This window comes from Diorhabda sublineata, chromosome 11 (assembly GCF_026230105.1).
Source record: "Diorhabda sublineata isolate icDioSubl1.1 chromosome 11, icDioSubl1.1, whole genome shotgun sequence".
In the NCBI taxonomy this organism is placed as follows: domain Eukaryota; kingdom Metazoa; phylum Arthropoda; class Insecta; order Coleoptera; family Chrysomelidae; genus Diorhabda; species Diorhabda sublineata.
Genome location: NC_079484.1, coordinates 10,277,978 through 10,292,079, shown reverse-complemented (window position 1 = coordinate 10,292,079; position 14,102 = coordinate 10,277,978). Strand labels below are relative to the sequence as shown.

Below are 14,102 nucleotides of genomic sequence, written 5' to 3'. Positions count from 1 at the left end.
GTAAAGTAGTTTAGATGTGCTTACCATACAAGAAAAATATGAATCAACAAGTACTTGTTTACGTCTTCACCGAGGTCATTATTGTACTCTACTACACTTTCATTTTCTTTAAAGGAAAGTCGCAATGATTCACTTTTAAAAACTGTCCTGAACAACACTCGCCGCAATACGTTCTAAGTTATTCAAATAAAAAAGTGATGCATCTACTAGGTGCTCATTAAAATTGAATCCATCTTTTGAACAATTTAAAATAATATAACAAATATCTAAATTTTTAATTAATACAAATATTTATAAATTTAGAAGCAGCATAATCAAATTTAACTGGGTAGGTAGAAGTACTTATGAATTATAAATTTTAGTAATGAGCTACTTCCTAAACATTCAATTTGCTCATCATCTTGAACATATTACATAATACATACTAGCTCATATTTTGCATTAACATCTGTAGTTTCAAAAGTCTTAATCGCCAAAAATAGAAGAACTAATTTTCACAATTATTTGTTCATGACAGATTTCAAGCATGTACTGTAACACATCTTTCATTTATTTATTTGGAGGTTCCTTTTAATATCGGAGAACTTTTCAGAAATATACCACGAATATCAAATATAGCTTTCATTATGTCCCCGAAGACCAATTTTCATAAAATAGGTGTAGAGTGAGAGAAATGCTTTATTTTCAAAAAATTGTTACAATTTGTAGACAAAATCTTGTAAAAAACAACTAAATAAAGATATATATACAATAAAATTTCAATATACAGTAGAAAACCACAATGAAAAACAAAATGCAAGGTAATAGTAATAGGTAATAATTAGTATATAAGTCCATAGCAAAATTAAACAAGTATAAAATATTCCCGGAATTAAATATTATTATTAGTCGTTTACAGATTAGAAGGCACTTTCCAGTAAATATGCCCTCAAATTATTGCGAAATGCAGTAAAAGATGATGTCGATTTGATTTCAATTGGCAAGTGATTATGCATTTTTTTGCATTGTAAATTATTGAGCCCTCAACTGATTCTGAACGTGAAGTAGATAGGTAAAGGTCGAGTTCCCCGCTCCTAAGTGGATTGCCGTACAACGACCTTTCTGAAATTGAAACCGAAGATGAATAAAGGAGGAAGAGTCAGAATTTTTAATCTTTTAAAGCAGTGGGCTCTGCGGTTTAGTCCGGGTAAATATCTAACAGTTTTCTTTTGTAGGTTGTTGTATTTGGGACTGAAGGAGCTAGACGAATTTGTGTACTCAGCCAGGTAACAGGAGATTTATAGTTACACAAAAGTATGTTAAATTATAGCTCTTCGTCTAGCAGCATCAAAGGATCGCCGCCTGTTTTATGCATATCACAATGGAAAATATATCAATGAGGTTGTGAGATCGTCTGTTACACTTTTATCTGCATCTGGGAGGGTTGGGGGGTTTATTGCTGACACGGTTGGAAGTCATCAACGGTCGCTGAAGGGTATGTTGATGAATCGGTAGCAAACAGAACCGAAATAATTAATGAAGTATTTAGAACGTGTAGTAGTGCTGAAATAACACCGAATTTGTGACAAAGTACGTCAACGGAAGTTGTGATGACAAGAAGAGAATAATTACAATACAAGAAAATTGGACTGTTGTGCTGAATAGTTTGAGTAACGTGATATATATGATATAAAGAAAATGTAACTTAATTGTATAATAAAATATTCTAAAATTAAATATCTATCTTTGCTTATGTATTGATACAATATTATTTTATCCAGGAGAAAACAGTCATTTTATAAAAAGGGACATTTTGTCACCTGTCAACAGAGATAAAATATTAACCTTTTTTTTCGTCACAGAAAAAAGGGAATTTATTTTGCATCGCTCCTAACAATGATAAATCATAACGTTAATAGCTGCTTGATATAATGCAATACAACGTGTATGAAATTGCATGCAAGTCTCTGTAAACAGTAAAAATTCCTAACCTCAAATTTTATCTAATATTTTGTACTTAGCATAACAATGAAAGTCAGCTGATCTGTTTAGCCAAAAGTAACTAGATTGCAACTTGCACGCAATAAAAATGGCACAAAACCGATAATGTCAAGATCTTGCATGAAACAATCAGGTGAACTTCATCTGCGCTTGCTTTTAATTGCACGTTGTATTGCATCATGTCAAGCGGCCTTAAGGTTAGTGTAATGTCAAGGGCAGTACTTTGAACGATATCAATTCAATTTTAATTCCGAACAGTTTTATTTGTAAACACTTTCAGTATTTCTCCTGACTACAGCTTATATACTTCCAATTATGATTTAAATTGTACATGCAATCAATTCACACGTATAAATGACCCTGTAGAAAGTGTGATATAATCGAGATATCAACAAGAATTTTTTATTTGAATTTATCAGAACCAGTTTCCAAAACCGATTACAATGACTATAGAAATTGACAATACCGTGATTACTGGACCTTAACTTTACGTTTCATTAGTCTTCAGGGCCATATACACCGAAAAAATGTCTGTAATTGAAATCTAGACGGAATATCGAATTATCGATGGCATTCACCCAATTTATTTTGTTATAAAAAACCTAACAATAACACTCAATGTTATTTACTAATCGAGAATACTTTTTTGGAATAATATTGCTATAGACAAGGAATTTTATTTACTTTCACAATACCCCCAGACGACCAGAGTGTTATGATAAATATTATTTCATGATATTTTGAAATTTTTTTTGGAAACCAGTAATTTAGATAATAAGTGGTTAAACGTTAGACATTCTGTAAAATCTAGTTTTTAAAACATTAGATATGATAAAGGATTCATGGCACCGAGAAAAAAATAGAACTACTGAGATAATCAAAAAGAGTCATGAAAATAAATGTGAATAACTGAAAAAAGCATGGAAGAAACCAGAAGAGGCCCATGTATAACCTGCATCAAAGTAGATGTTAAGTATTAATATTTTAATAATGGATGGAAAAACTTTAATTTGTCTCAGTTTTCATGTTTTCCATCTAATGTCCAAAGTATAAAGTTTTGAAAATCACCCGTGAGGATACTGGTTCTTCTTCTTTTATCTTCCATAATAGATCTATCGCCTGGTCATTCTTTGATATCTTTCCTCATCCAGGCTCTAGTTTATCACTCTTTGATGGTCAATCTCTACTTCGTATTCCAATTGGAGATTTATCCCTGACTATTTTTATTATCTATCGTCTACCATTTATCCTCGTAGGTTGCTTCCATTGATTTCCACGCAGTGATACCCATTCTATGGTCTTTAAAAGTTGTTTACAATATTTCTGACCTAGTTTCCGATCATTATATGTCTGATTGTTACTTTGTAAATTTGTACTTTTGTTTCTTATCTTAGGTGTTTGTTTCGCCATAATACATTCTGAAAACATTCCACGACCTTATTTACTACTTTTCCTCTTACCTCGTCTTCTACGTCTCCGTAACGGGTTATGTCCATTCCAACCTAGTAGAATTTCATCCTCTGTTGTAACAATCAACCTCCTATTTGTATCCTATGATTCTTCCAGCATCATGTTGAATAATATGGGGCTAAGCTAATCTCTTGCCTATAACCTTTTGACTAGTATGGATTATGTTGGTTTATAAACTATTGTCTGCGAATCCGTTTCCAATGGTCTGAACTATATTAATTAGTATGTTTCTATTGAACGATAGGTGAATAACATTTACCAGTTTATTTAGTCAAACGCTTCTGTGATGTCAATGAAGCATAAAAATGCTGCTTTGTTATATTCTATGGATGAGACGATTTTTTAAATTCTTGTTTGGTAAGAATACTGTCGGCAGTATTATATTATATCTTGCCAAACAAAACTTAATTATTCTATTGTTCTAAAACAGTTATCAAATTCAAAGAAGCTTTAGACAGATTACACGACCGAGATTTGCCAAACTAATTGGGATCAAGTAGGAAACTTGATTAAATGATACGAGGATATACATTTATGTATTTTTGCGGGGGGCAATTATTCACTGGGACCTGAAAGATATGCTGTCCCCCTCCATTACTCAGTTTCTCGCTAGTTGCTCCTGAAATTGTTTCAAATAAATGGACACACTCTTGATACTAGGTATCTGAGAATGTCTGCCTATTTAAACCTCCTTTTTCAGGATATACACATAAGTATTTATGCTATTTTTAAACATAAACATTTAAACATAACAAATAGCTACACTATTCTACGAATTCTTGATAATTTAAAATGCGATTTGGTGCTGGTTGATCTTGAAATAGGTAAGGTTGTAATATATGAAAAGTTTTTATTGCAAATACATCGTGCATACAAAACAAAAAGAAACTACTATTTCTCTGCCAGGAAGTGATGCCGGATCAGGCATTAGTTAACCTCTCATATAATGAACTATTGGAAATCAGAAATTTGATCATTACGTCCAACATCAATACTATGGCTCCCCTTGTAATTGTTATAATAATTTCCACTATTTTTAATTCCAACGCGCTGGAAATTTTCAGCTATCTTCAACCTGTCGTATGCCGTGGCGGGAAACTGAAATGATAAATCTACAAATTTTGTTATCTAAAAACTTTACCTATGAATCTATAAACTTACCCTTACCGTTACACGTTCTCGCACTGGTTGGCTTTTCTCAATACTGTGTCCTTTTTCAAAATACTACATCTCCAAAAGTCTTAGCCCCCATTGTAAACTTTTAAGTTTGCTTATGTACAGAGACCATTTTTTGTTTATAAATTTTATGGCACCTAATTTATTATTTTGATCCGTAAATATATGAATTTTTGTAAAAGAAATCAGATTTAACAATTTAACTTGGTTTATCTAATCACCACATTGCCCTTCGTCTGAATATTTGACGGACTTCGGTGAGGCGGATAGTGACCCTTTTCGAGGAAACTGGTAGCGTTGGAAAAAATTGGCTCTAGAGCACAGGAATTGGATTTTACAACAATGGCGTAACTTCTTTTTACCGACGAGTTCTAATTTGGTTTCCGCAGTAATAGTCGGCGAGAAATGGTCTGAAGAGGCCCAGGTAGACAGGAAGGAATCAATTTCACCAGAATTCATAGAGAAAAGTTCCGAGGGCCTAAGCTTGGCCCAACTGTGTAAATCTCTGCGTCAAGATTGTAAGCCAGGCTTGGTCCAGTCTTGGTAAAACTTTGGAGTGATAACGATGAGGTTGGGGCTGGGCTAAGCTTAACTGCCAGGACCGGGCAAGGTTAAATACCATTAATTACATGACTTTTTCTTCTTTATTTCATTTTTTTATTTATTCTTTATTCAATGTGATTACTGCTATTACTTTCTAAATTATTATTACTACTGCTATCAAAATCGCTATCACTAGAATTTATAGAATCATTATTATTATTATTATTATTATCACCATTATCCAAATTATGATTATTAAACTCTTGTAGATTGCACAAGTCTGTACCAATATCGTTAACCTCACTCACAGAGCTGATGTTCACACTTAAATTATTTAAGCTTTGCCCGTTCACAATTGAGTTAGTATGCAATGCACGCCATCTTTGAACTCGAAGATACGCATCAGACATGGTTACTTTTAGTAGTAATAAATAATAAAAAATGTGATAAGAAATACACACACTGAATAAACTAGAAATCGGATTGATCAGATCCATAATAAAAAAAAGTATGGTTGCCGACGGGATGTTGGGCGAAAATACTCGAACCACGCTGTATGTGACCGAACTGCCGAAGCTCTGGTCCCCAATGAATGGCCAAGGCTGGGTCAACCAACCTTGGCCCAAGCCTGGGTGTCCAATGAATGGCCAAGGCTGGCATACTGGGATTTTATACTTCGAAGTTGTGTTACTTAATAGTTGTTGCCAAAAACATTTGACTTGTGTATCCAAGTGCACGTTAGAGGAATAGTTCCTTAAGTACAGATCCGGTAATTTTGATCTCTTGGACCCCTATTGATCAGGAAGACCAACAACATTCTAAGGGCAGAACTGGAAGCATATTTATGTCAGAAAATCAAAGAAGCGTCAACATCTCTAGTCAACGTTGGTTGACCATCCAAAAACATTTGCAGCAGATTGAATGAATGAGCAGAGTAGGTGTTCGGATGCACCATCATTTGTTCGAAAAGAACAAAGTCAACTGATTCAGATTATCCCAAACGAAAAAGATGGTGGCTCTACTGGAATGAATAAATACGAAGTATTACGAAACCGGAATTATATCACAAAATGCCGTTTCTGTGTTTTTGAAATTTTAAAGTGCTGAAGCCTGTGTGAACTGTTGATGTAGTTGGTGAGAGTGAACAATTTTTCGAGAAGTATTCGGGTATATTCAACAGAAATTCGTTATTATGTAAAACGAGACTAACGAGAAGGGAATTAATTTCTCTAGAAATCTCGTTCTTAGTAGTGGATATATCATTATTTCTAAACCACTTTTTCCTACTATATGCAGTGAGATGAGGTTCAGAATTCATTACACAGCCGTTGTAGAGCATATCTTCATTGCTCGTGTTATACATATGCAGGGTACCTTATGAATTATGGAGAGATTGGCCCTATGGTTCTGCTACTTCAAGCAATATCTCCGTACGTGATAATAAGTCTCACGATAGCAGTATAAACCCAAGACTGCAGTCTCAATTCTTTACTGTAATGTCTCCGCACAACATCGAACCAGGGTAATATCAAAAAAATTGAATAAATACAGGACAAATAAATCAGGTAATTCGATATGAAAGCGGCTGGTTATGAGTGTAAAGTAAAAGAAAGTTTCATTGATTTCAAAGATGCTGTTGGAAAGATAAGAGAAGACAATGGTCAACATAGTTAGACAGAAATTCAGAAAGAAATGTGGTGCTTGATTACCCCTTAATTTTTGTATATGTTCTTTCCACTTAATCATGCTAGGAAGCTATGATCTATTTGACCTAGCTCCAGAAGTAAATTGTTTTTTAACAACACCACTATGAAGGATATTATGGAAAATGTGTTAGAAAAAATTTAACAAGAAGAAAAGAAGTAGTTGACAAAATAAGTCGCTATAAATGTAATGTTGAATGGTTTAGGGAAAAAAGTTGGAAAGGCAACTAAGTACGAAGCAGACTGATCTCGAATTGTTGTATTCCGCGAGGGCAATCGAGTGAATATTGAAATTAAGAAGGAATATGAAATCTTTGCCTATTTCATCGCTTTATGCCTTGTCTACTAGGAGCAAACTCCACTTCAATTATTGTTATCAAAAGGATAAACAGATTGCATCAGATTTATGCATATACTTTGAACATTGATCTAGATCTAGATCTTAGCAAAATCAAAGTATATATGTAATTCAGATCTGCGAAGATGCCAAATATTCGCAAATTTATCAAAAAAGTATTAGAAAAATCCTATTAAATATTTTCAATAGATATAATCGTGAACTCACTTCTGAACAAAAAATATAGGATGAGTCCGGGCGTTGAAATATAAAAAATGAATGCAGTCGAGTTCCATCAGACATCATACCGAAAGAAATGTCGAGGCTCCCTCACATTCGTTCTATAATTTATCATTTTGGCACTAACGCCTTATAGCTAGTTGGATATTTGATGTTGGGAAAAGCTGACACTAAAAATGCCATAGAGAGAATATTACTCTTAAGAGCTTTCATTGAGGGATGTAAGCAAGTGTTCTTTCAAATAAACATGCTGACACGTAAGCGTATAGAAATTTAGAGAATTTATTTGTGAACATGTCAACAAAAAATGCTAATCACTGGAATGTTGAAGCAAAACAACATTACCAACTCTCTTTAATTTTATTAATTTAATCATGGTAATTGTTAGAATTAAGGACTGTATTGAGTAATATTATTTATAATTTGCCCACGTTTCTTTGACAAATATAGAGTACTAGTATTTCCCAATGGAAAAATATGAAAAGAGTGTTTTCTTCTATTGCCTATATTATAATGAATAGCAAATACTTCACAAACAAAATAAAATGAAATGAAACATAATTAAACATTCTTTATTCTTAAAATTTCCAGTTTTAGTTAAGGATTAATATTTTCATAATCCATTAAAGATTTTGAAGGTAGATTGAGAACAAACAAATAACCATATCCTAAAACCATATAAACCGTTACCGTGAGATCTACCCTGACGTACCTAGCTGTTGTAGGTGGTAGCAGAACCAGTCAGCAGTGAATGTAAGAAAACTTCTGCAGAATTGGAAGACTAACGAAACGATCTGGTTACTTGAGAAAAATCACAAGCCCATCCCGAAATCTTTTTTGAAATACGTCAGTATCAATCAAGATATAAAGAAGATAAAGAATAATAATCATGAAATAGACGAAGTGGAACTAGATCCAGCATGGTTCGGGAATACATAGATATATTTGGAGGGAGGGATAATTATAATAATAATATAATATAATAATGATACCAGAGGACACTGTTGTAGAAGGAAACAAGACAATCGATGAAGTAGGAGAGGAAGGAACCCAAACAACCTTCTGCGGAGCAGCTCATGACATGATTTTATCAGACCGTCAAATTGGGCTAAAACGGATATCTGAAGCACAGAATATTTCATTCAAACGTGTTCATCATATAGTTCACGTCAATTTGGACACTAAAAAAATTGCTGCAAAATGGATCCCGAAATGTTTGAATGTTGACCAAAAGCGTGCAAGAGTAAAAGCATTGCGTTCGATATGTTCTCGATTTGGAAACGTTGTAGACTTCTTAAACCGAATTGTTACTATGGATGAGACTTGGGTACATTTCTACGATCCAGAAACAAAGCAAAAATCGATGGAATGGCGACATTATGGATGAGACTTGGGTACATTTCTACGATGCAGAAACAAAACGATAATCGATGGAATGGTGACACTCTGGTTCTCCAAGACCTAAGAAGTTTCGTGTCTAAAAATCTGCTAGAAAAGTTCTTGGTTCAGTTTTTTGGGATTGCCATGAAGTAATCGTGATTGATTTTTTGGATAAGGGTAGAACAATAACTGAAAATTACTCTTCGACATTACTGACCACTCTGCGGGAAAAAATTGAAGAGAAAAGACGCGAAAAGCTATCCAAAGGTGTTTTTGTTGCAGGACAATGCCCCTGCATATAAATCTCATGTCAACATGCAAAAAAATCTTAATTTAGAGTTTGGATTACTAGAACACCTCCCTTATTCACCAGATTTAGCATCGGCCAACTATCATCTCTTTCCTCAACTGGAAAAAAGCTTAAAAGGTCGTAAATTTCCAAGTTCCAACGAGGAGGTAATAAAAGCTGGTCTGGTTTGCAGAGTAAGAAGAAACATTTTTTTAAAAGGTCTAAAGACGTTGCAGGTTCGCTGTAATAAATGTATCCAATTAAGAGGAGAATATGTTAAGTAATAAAATATTTTGACATTGAAATTTTGTTTATTTCTATAGTAGGCTAAGAATTTTTCAATATATCCTCGTATATTATGAAAGAAATAAGAGAAATTCAAACAGAGTAGAGATTGAACTGCTAAAAAAACATATGACTAAGACATAAAACTATGACCAATTTATACATGAATAAGTCACTAGTGAGAGCAAGCCTGAACTAACAGAAATCTACTTGCTGTATGTGAAAAACTACATAATCCCACACGATTGGATAGAGCAGGAAGACTCACCCAAACTGAAGCTCCGAAAATTTGTTGAAGAATTAGATATAAAAGAGACATTAGTTTCGGGAGACAGTTCTGATATAATACAATACACTCAATATATGTACTCTATATATTTATATAAATCTAAATGATTTTCTTGGTATCCTCACACAATGTTTGTCCTAGTATAATTGTTTTAAATAGATACCATTCTGTTTTGATTCTATTTTTATTTTCATACTCTACTTCTATGTTAACTAGTCATCAAACAAAAAAATTAACAATTCCCGCTTTGCCGTATATAACATATTAAACATGACAAGAAATCTCATCAAATTTTCAACTGTCTAATGTTGTTACCAAATGCTTGTTTGATTAATGAAGGTATCAAATTTCTCAGTGAGATTTTTAGATGTAATTGAAACCAATATTTGGATATCACATTTCAAAGTCCTCAGCTCTCTTAAAAGTATTTCCGAATATATATTGACACAGACATCATTCACAATATACAGGAACTCTTCAGCTGTAGATTCCTAACCGGATGCGGCGAACGAAATGATAATTTGAATATCATATATTAGAGATGATATTTTAGAAAAACATTTTCGTCTAATGCAGGGGTCGGCAGCGTTTTGGTCAGATGATCCGAAAATTACAATTCAAAAAATTCTAAAATTTTTAAATAGCCACAAAAATTTTTGTTTCCAATATTAAATAGTACTCGCATAAATAAATTTTTTTATAGAAAAAATGAATCTTTTATTCATAAGAACAAATATCTATTCATGTATTTAAAGTGTTTTTCACAACAAATTGGATGTTTTACATATATATTTATGTGTAATTATTGGACCTATCGTTTGAGTAGATGGAAAGAAAACAATTTAACATTTACTCACAACTATAACTTGTACTTCAATAACAAACAAAAATCAATTTTTTTTATAAATTTTGCTCATAATTTATTGTTTTTTTCAAGGATGACTCTAAATTTTCATTTGTTAGTGAGCTTCTTACTTTACTTTTAATTATATTCATGCAAGAAAACCCTTGCGCTCCTACGAATAGTCAGCCCTCTGGCCAACTTCTTCACCTCACTGTTGCAGTAAGGCAGACTATTCCATGCGTCGAATGTTAGAGTCTCAGCTAGCGGCATTTTTTTGTGGAGCACCTTTGTTGCGTTAAGGACATAAAATTCTGGACCTCTAACACATCTAACTTTACTTTTCAAATCGATCATTTGCATATTTAGAGATCCAGTTTCAACTCCAATGTAGATTTCGTTATTATTTGTGTTGGGTTTTGTTGTTTTTGAATAGCTCAAATCTGACAGCAAATTCATCTTTAATTTTATTTATGAGTGTGCTTAAGAAGTTCGTGATCTACGGCTCTGAATATCAAAAAGATTTAATGTTTCCTCAAAACAAACCAATTCTTCTACCAAAACATAGGTTAAGTTTCCCTTTCTTTGCAATTTTAGATTCTTTTCATTTAAATTCGCTGTTATATACTCCTTAAGTTTCTATTTTGATTTCTTCTCTATTTTTTAGGAATTTAGGTGTCTCCATTTCGTTGAACACTTCTTTAAACTGGCGATAGTAGAATGCTTTTGACAAGATGTTATCAACAATTTTGACTACCAAATTCATAACCTCAACTATATCGACCGGAAATGTTTACATACATAGCGCTTCTTTGTGAATTATGCAGTGAAACTTCATAATTTCGTGGTTTAGTTTGCTCTATAAAAACGTCATCACTCTTTTTTTTTCTAAACATACATCTGGCTCCATCAGTTGCTATTGACACGTTTTTGTTGTATTTTTGAATGGTATCTTCTTCTCTGGTTTGTCCAAAGAGCGGTAATAGTTCTAGGAGTTCTCCTTTTGGACCTGGGGAAGACATATATCTGACGAAAAGAGCAGCTTGGGCCGTGTCTTTTATGTCGCAAGACTCTTAGATAGCAAATGGTAAGGCAAAAGAAAGTTGAATATCTTCCACCTGTAAACACTGATGTAAACCTGTAAACGTGAAATCAGAATTACGAAAATGTAATCCAATCAAATGATGACTCTAGTTCAGACGATTCTGACTACCATTATTATTTATAATTTTAATATAAATAATAATAAATATAATATATAATATAAATATATAATATATAAATATATAATATATAAATATATAATAAATATATAAAATATATTTATTATTTGCAAATAATTTATTTTACTTTATGCTTTTTGCTTTGAAATTTCGTTTTCCTGGCATAAAAAACGAATGGGCAGAGCAGAGCCGTGCCGGGGGTGCATGACACCCGAGCGGCACCAACACGGGGCGGCAAAAGGCAAAATGTCTGTAAACGAAAATAACAGAACACCGTCATGCAAAAATATTTAGTCGCAAAGCGCAAAGTTTCTTTCTTTGATAGCGCCATTTCTTCGAAATATTGTTTTCTATAATTACAACAATACCAAAATAGTACGTTGAGCGTTCGGGCTATTTGCGCGGCGTAGAAAAGATAATAAATAGGTAACAATAAATAATAAGCCGTTTGCCGAAAAAACGACAGAATATATTAATAGGCACTTTTCTATCCGAAATTTACCTCATATCTCGCCTCACTAATCAAATTTCGACTAGGTACGCTAATAGGACGGCATATTTTGTTCTTGCACCCGGGCGGCGAATACCCTAGGCTCGGCTCTGCGAATGGCGTAGAAAAAAGGCTCAGTTCACGTCTGTTTAAACCAAACTCCCATTTACTCGTCTATTCACATTCATATTCCATGTCACTCGTCTACTCACGTTTTATAATTTATTATTCAGTTTTAGCAAGTTAACTAGGTATAATAATGATTTTTTTCCAAGTTCCAGGTTAATTGCCTTCTAGCGAATACTTTCGTGCATAAGATATACATATTTTCCAAAGTATCTATAAAAATAATAAATTTATAAAATGAAGTATCTACGCCTATGGTATATCAAACAAAATTGTCGGCAAGGGTTTTTATATAAGTTTTTATAATCTGTGATTTATATTGAAAGAACTTTTTATAACGATCGTGCAAGGCAGTAAGAGTTGAATCGTGTGTCGGAATACTGTGAAAATAATCATGATAAATTAAAAATAATCTTCCAACGAAAGTATAGTCTCACTTATTCACATTTACAATTAATAAAATAACGAACAATCCAACATAATTACAATTTCTGGTTTTTCAAGAGCCGGATGTGTGGATAAGTTTAGTATTACACAAATTTCCAATCAATTCAAATAATAACTATAAATTATATACAAAGAGTCTAAAAGTTTAAAGTTTGTGTTCTAATCTTCCAGTCATGTTTTAAGACGGTAACAGCAACGCTTCGGAGAATATCAATTTGGTCGGATGTGCAACCAGTAGCCAGGCTAGACAAATGTCAGTCCGATTCTATTTTCATCTTTATTCACTATGGTCATTAAGATTATTATTGCTAGAGCATTTTTTTGATTTGTACCAAAAAACTATCAGTCATTCAAGCATTACTTTCACACGCACATCAAATAAGATACAATTAATAATTACTTTCTATTATAATTGCTGATGTAAATTTGAACAACTGCTAGAAATAGGTGAACTATTAAAAAACGTTTAATGAATTTTGAAAAGTATATCAAATCAATCAAGGATTGGGCCATATCACCTGATTTAATACATATTCAATCACGGTATTGACAATAATATTAATCTAATTCATTAATTTGAAAATATACAAGGGTTAATAGAAGAACGTTGTATAAAAGAAGAACTAGAGCGACAGTTTGATGAACAGGAGCCTTTTGAGAACAAATACTATAGCAATTTATCATTTCTAAAAGATTACATTTCAAAAAGAACAGGTCCTGCAACAATAGTAATTTCTTTATCAGTCAAAGATTCATTATCAAATCTTTTACATTCTAAAATTTACCTACCTGTCCTTAAAGGTGATTATGATCAATGGCTAGAATTCAGGAAACATTTTGTGTCAACAATTGATTCATATACCTATCTAAATGATACTAGGAAATATAACTTTTTAAATGCTGCTCTAGAAGGGAATGCAAAACGAGTCATCTCCAGATGTGATGAATCTCAAGACTATCAGAGAGCTTGGCAAAAACTTTGTGAGAAATGAGAAGCACTTTTCAATATTAATCCTATAATGAAATCCACATTGATTTAGTAGATGACGTTTCAAAACATATCACTTGAAGGAATGAAGCTTTCCAAAGAAACCCTTTGGGATATGACTATTATTCATATCATTTACAATAAACTTGATAAAATGACTAGAAATAAAAAGAAAGAATTTTGTACTTCTTCTGAAATTACCTACACTATACAATTTTCTAGAATTTTTAGAAGAAAGACAAGATGTTTTGGAATCTTTAGAAGAGCCCCATACTCAAAATTATAAACTTATAAA

General features: G+C 32.8%; 1 protein-coding gene across 7 annotated transcripts in view; it reads left to right on the top strand.

Annotated features, from left to right (window-relative positions):
* Positions 1–14,102, top strand: part of LOC130450265 (brain tumor protein) — a 421,334-nt gene that overhangs the window by 38,950 nt on the left and 368,282 nt on the right. For 2 of the 7 annotated variants that reach the window (XM_056788581.1, XM_056788573.1), the window contains exon 1: positions 12,725–13,072. The exons of 3 other annotated variants lie outside the window; for them this stretch is intronic. The gene's annotated coding sequence lies outside the window, so the exon portion shown is untranslated. Of the gene's footprint in view, positions 1–1,214; positions 1,716–12,724; positions 13,073–14,102 lie in introns of those variants that run through there. 2 more of the 7 variants (XR_008910565.1, XM_056788570.1) reach the window with 2 other exon arrangements.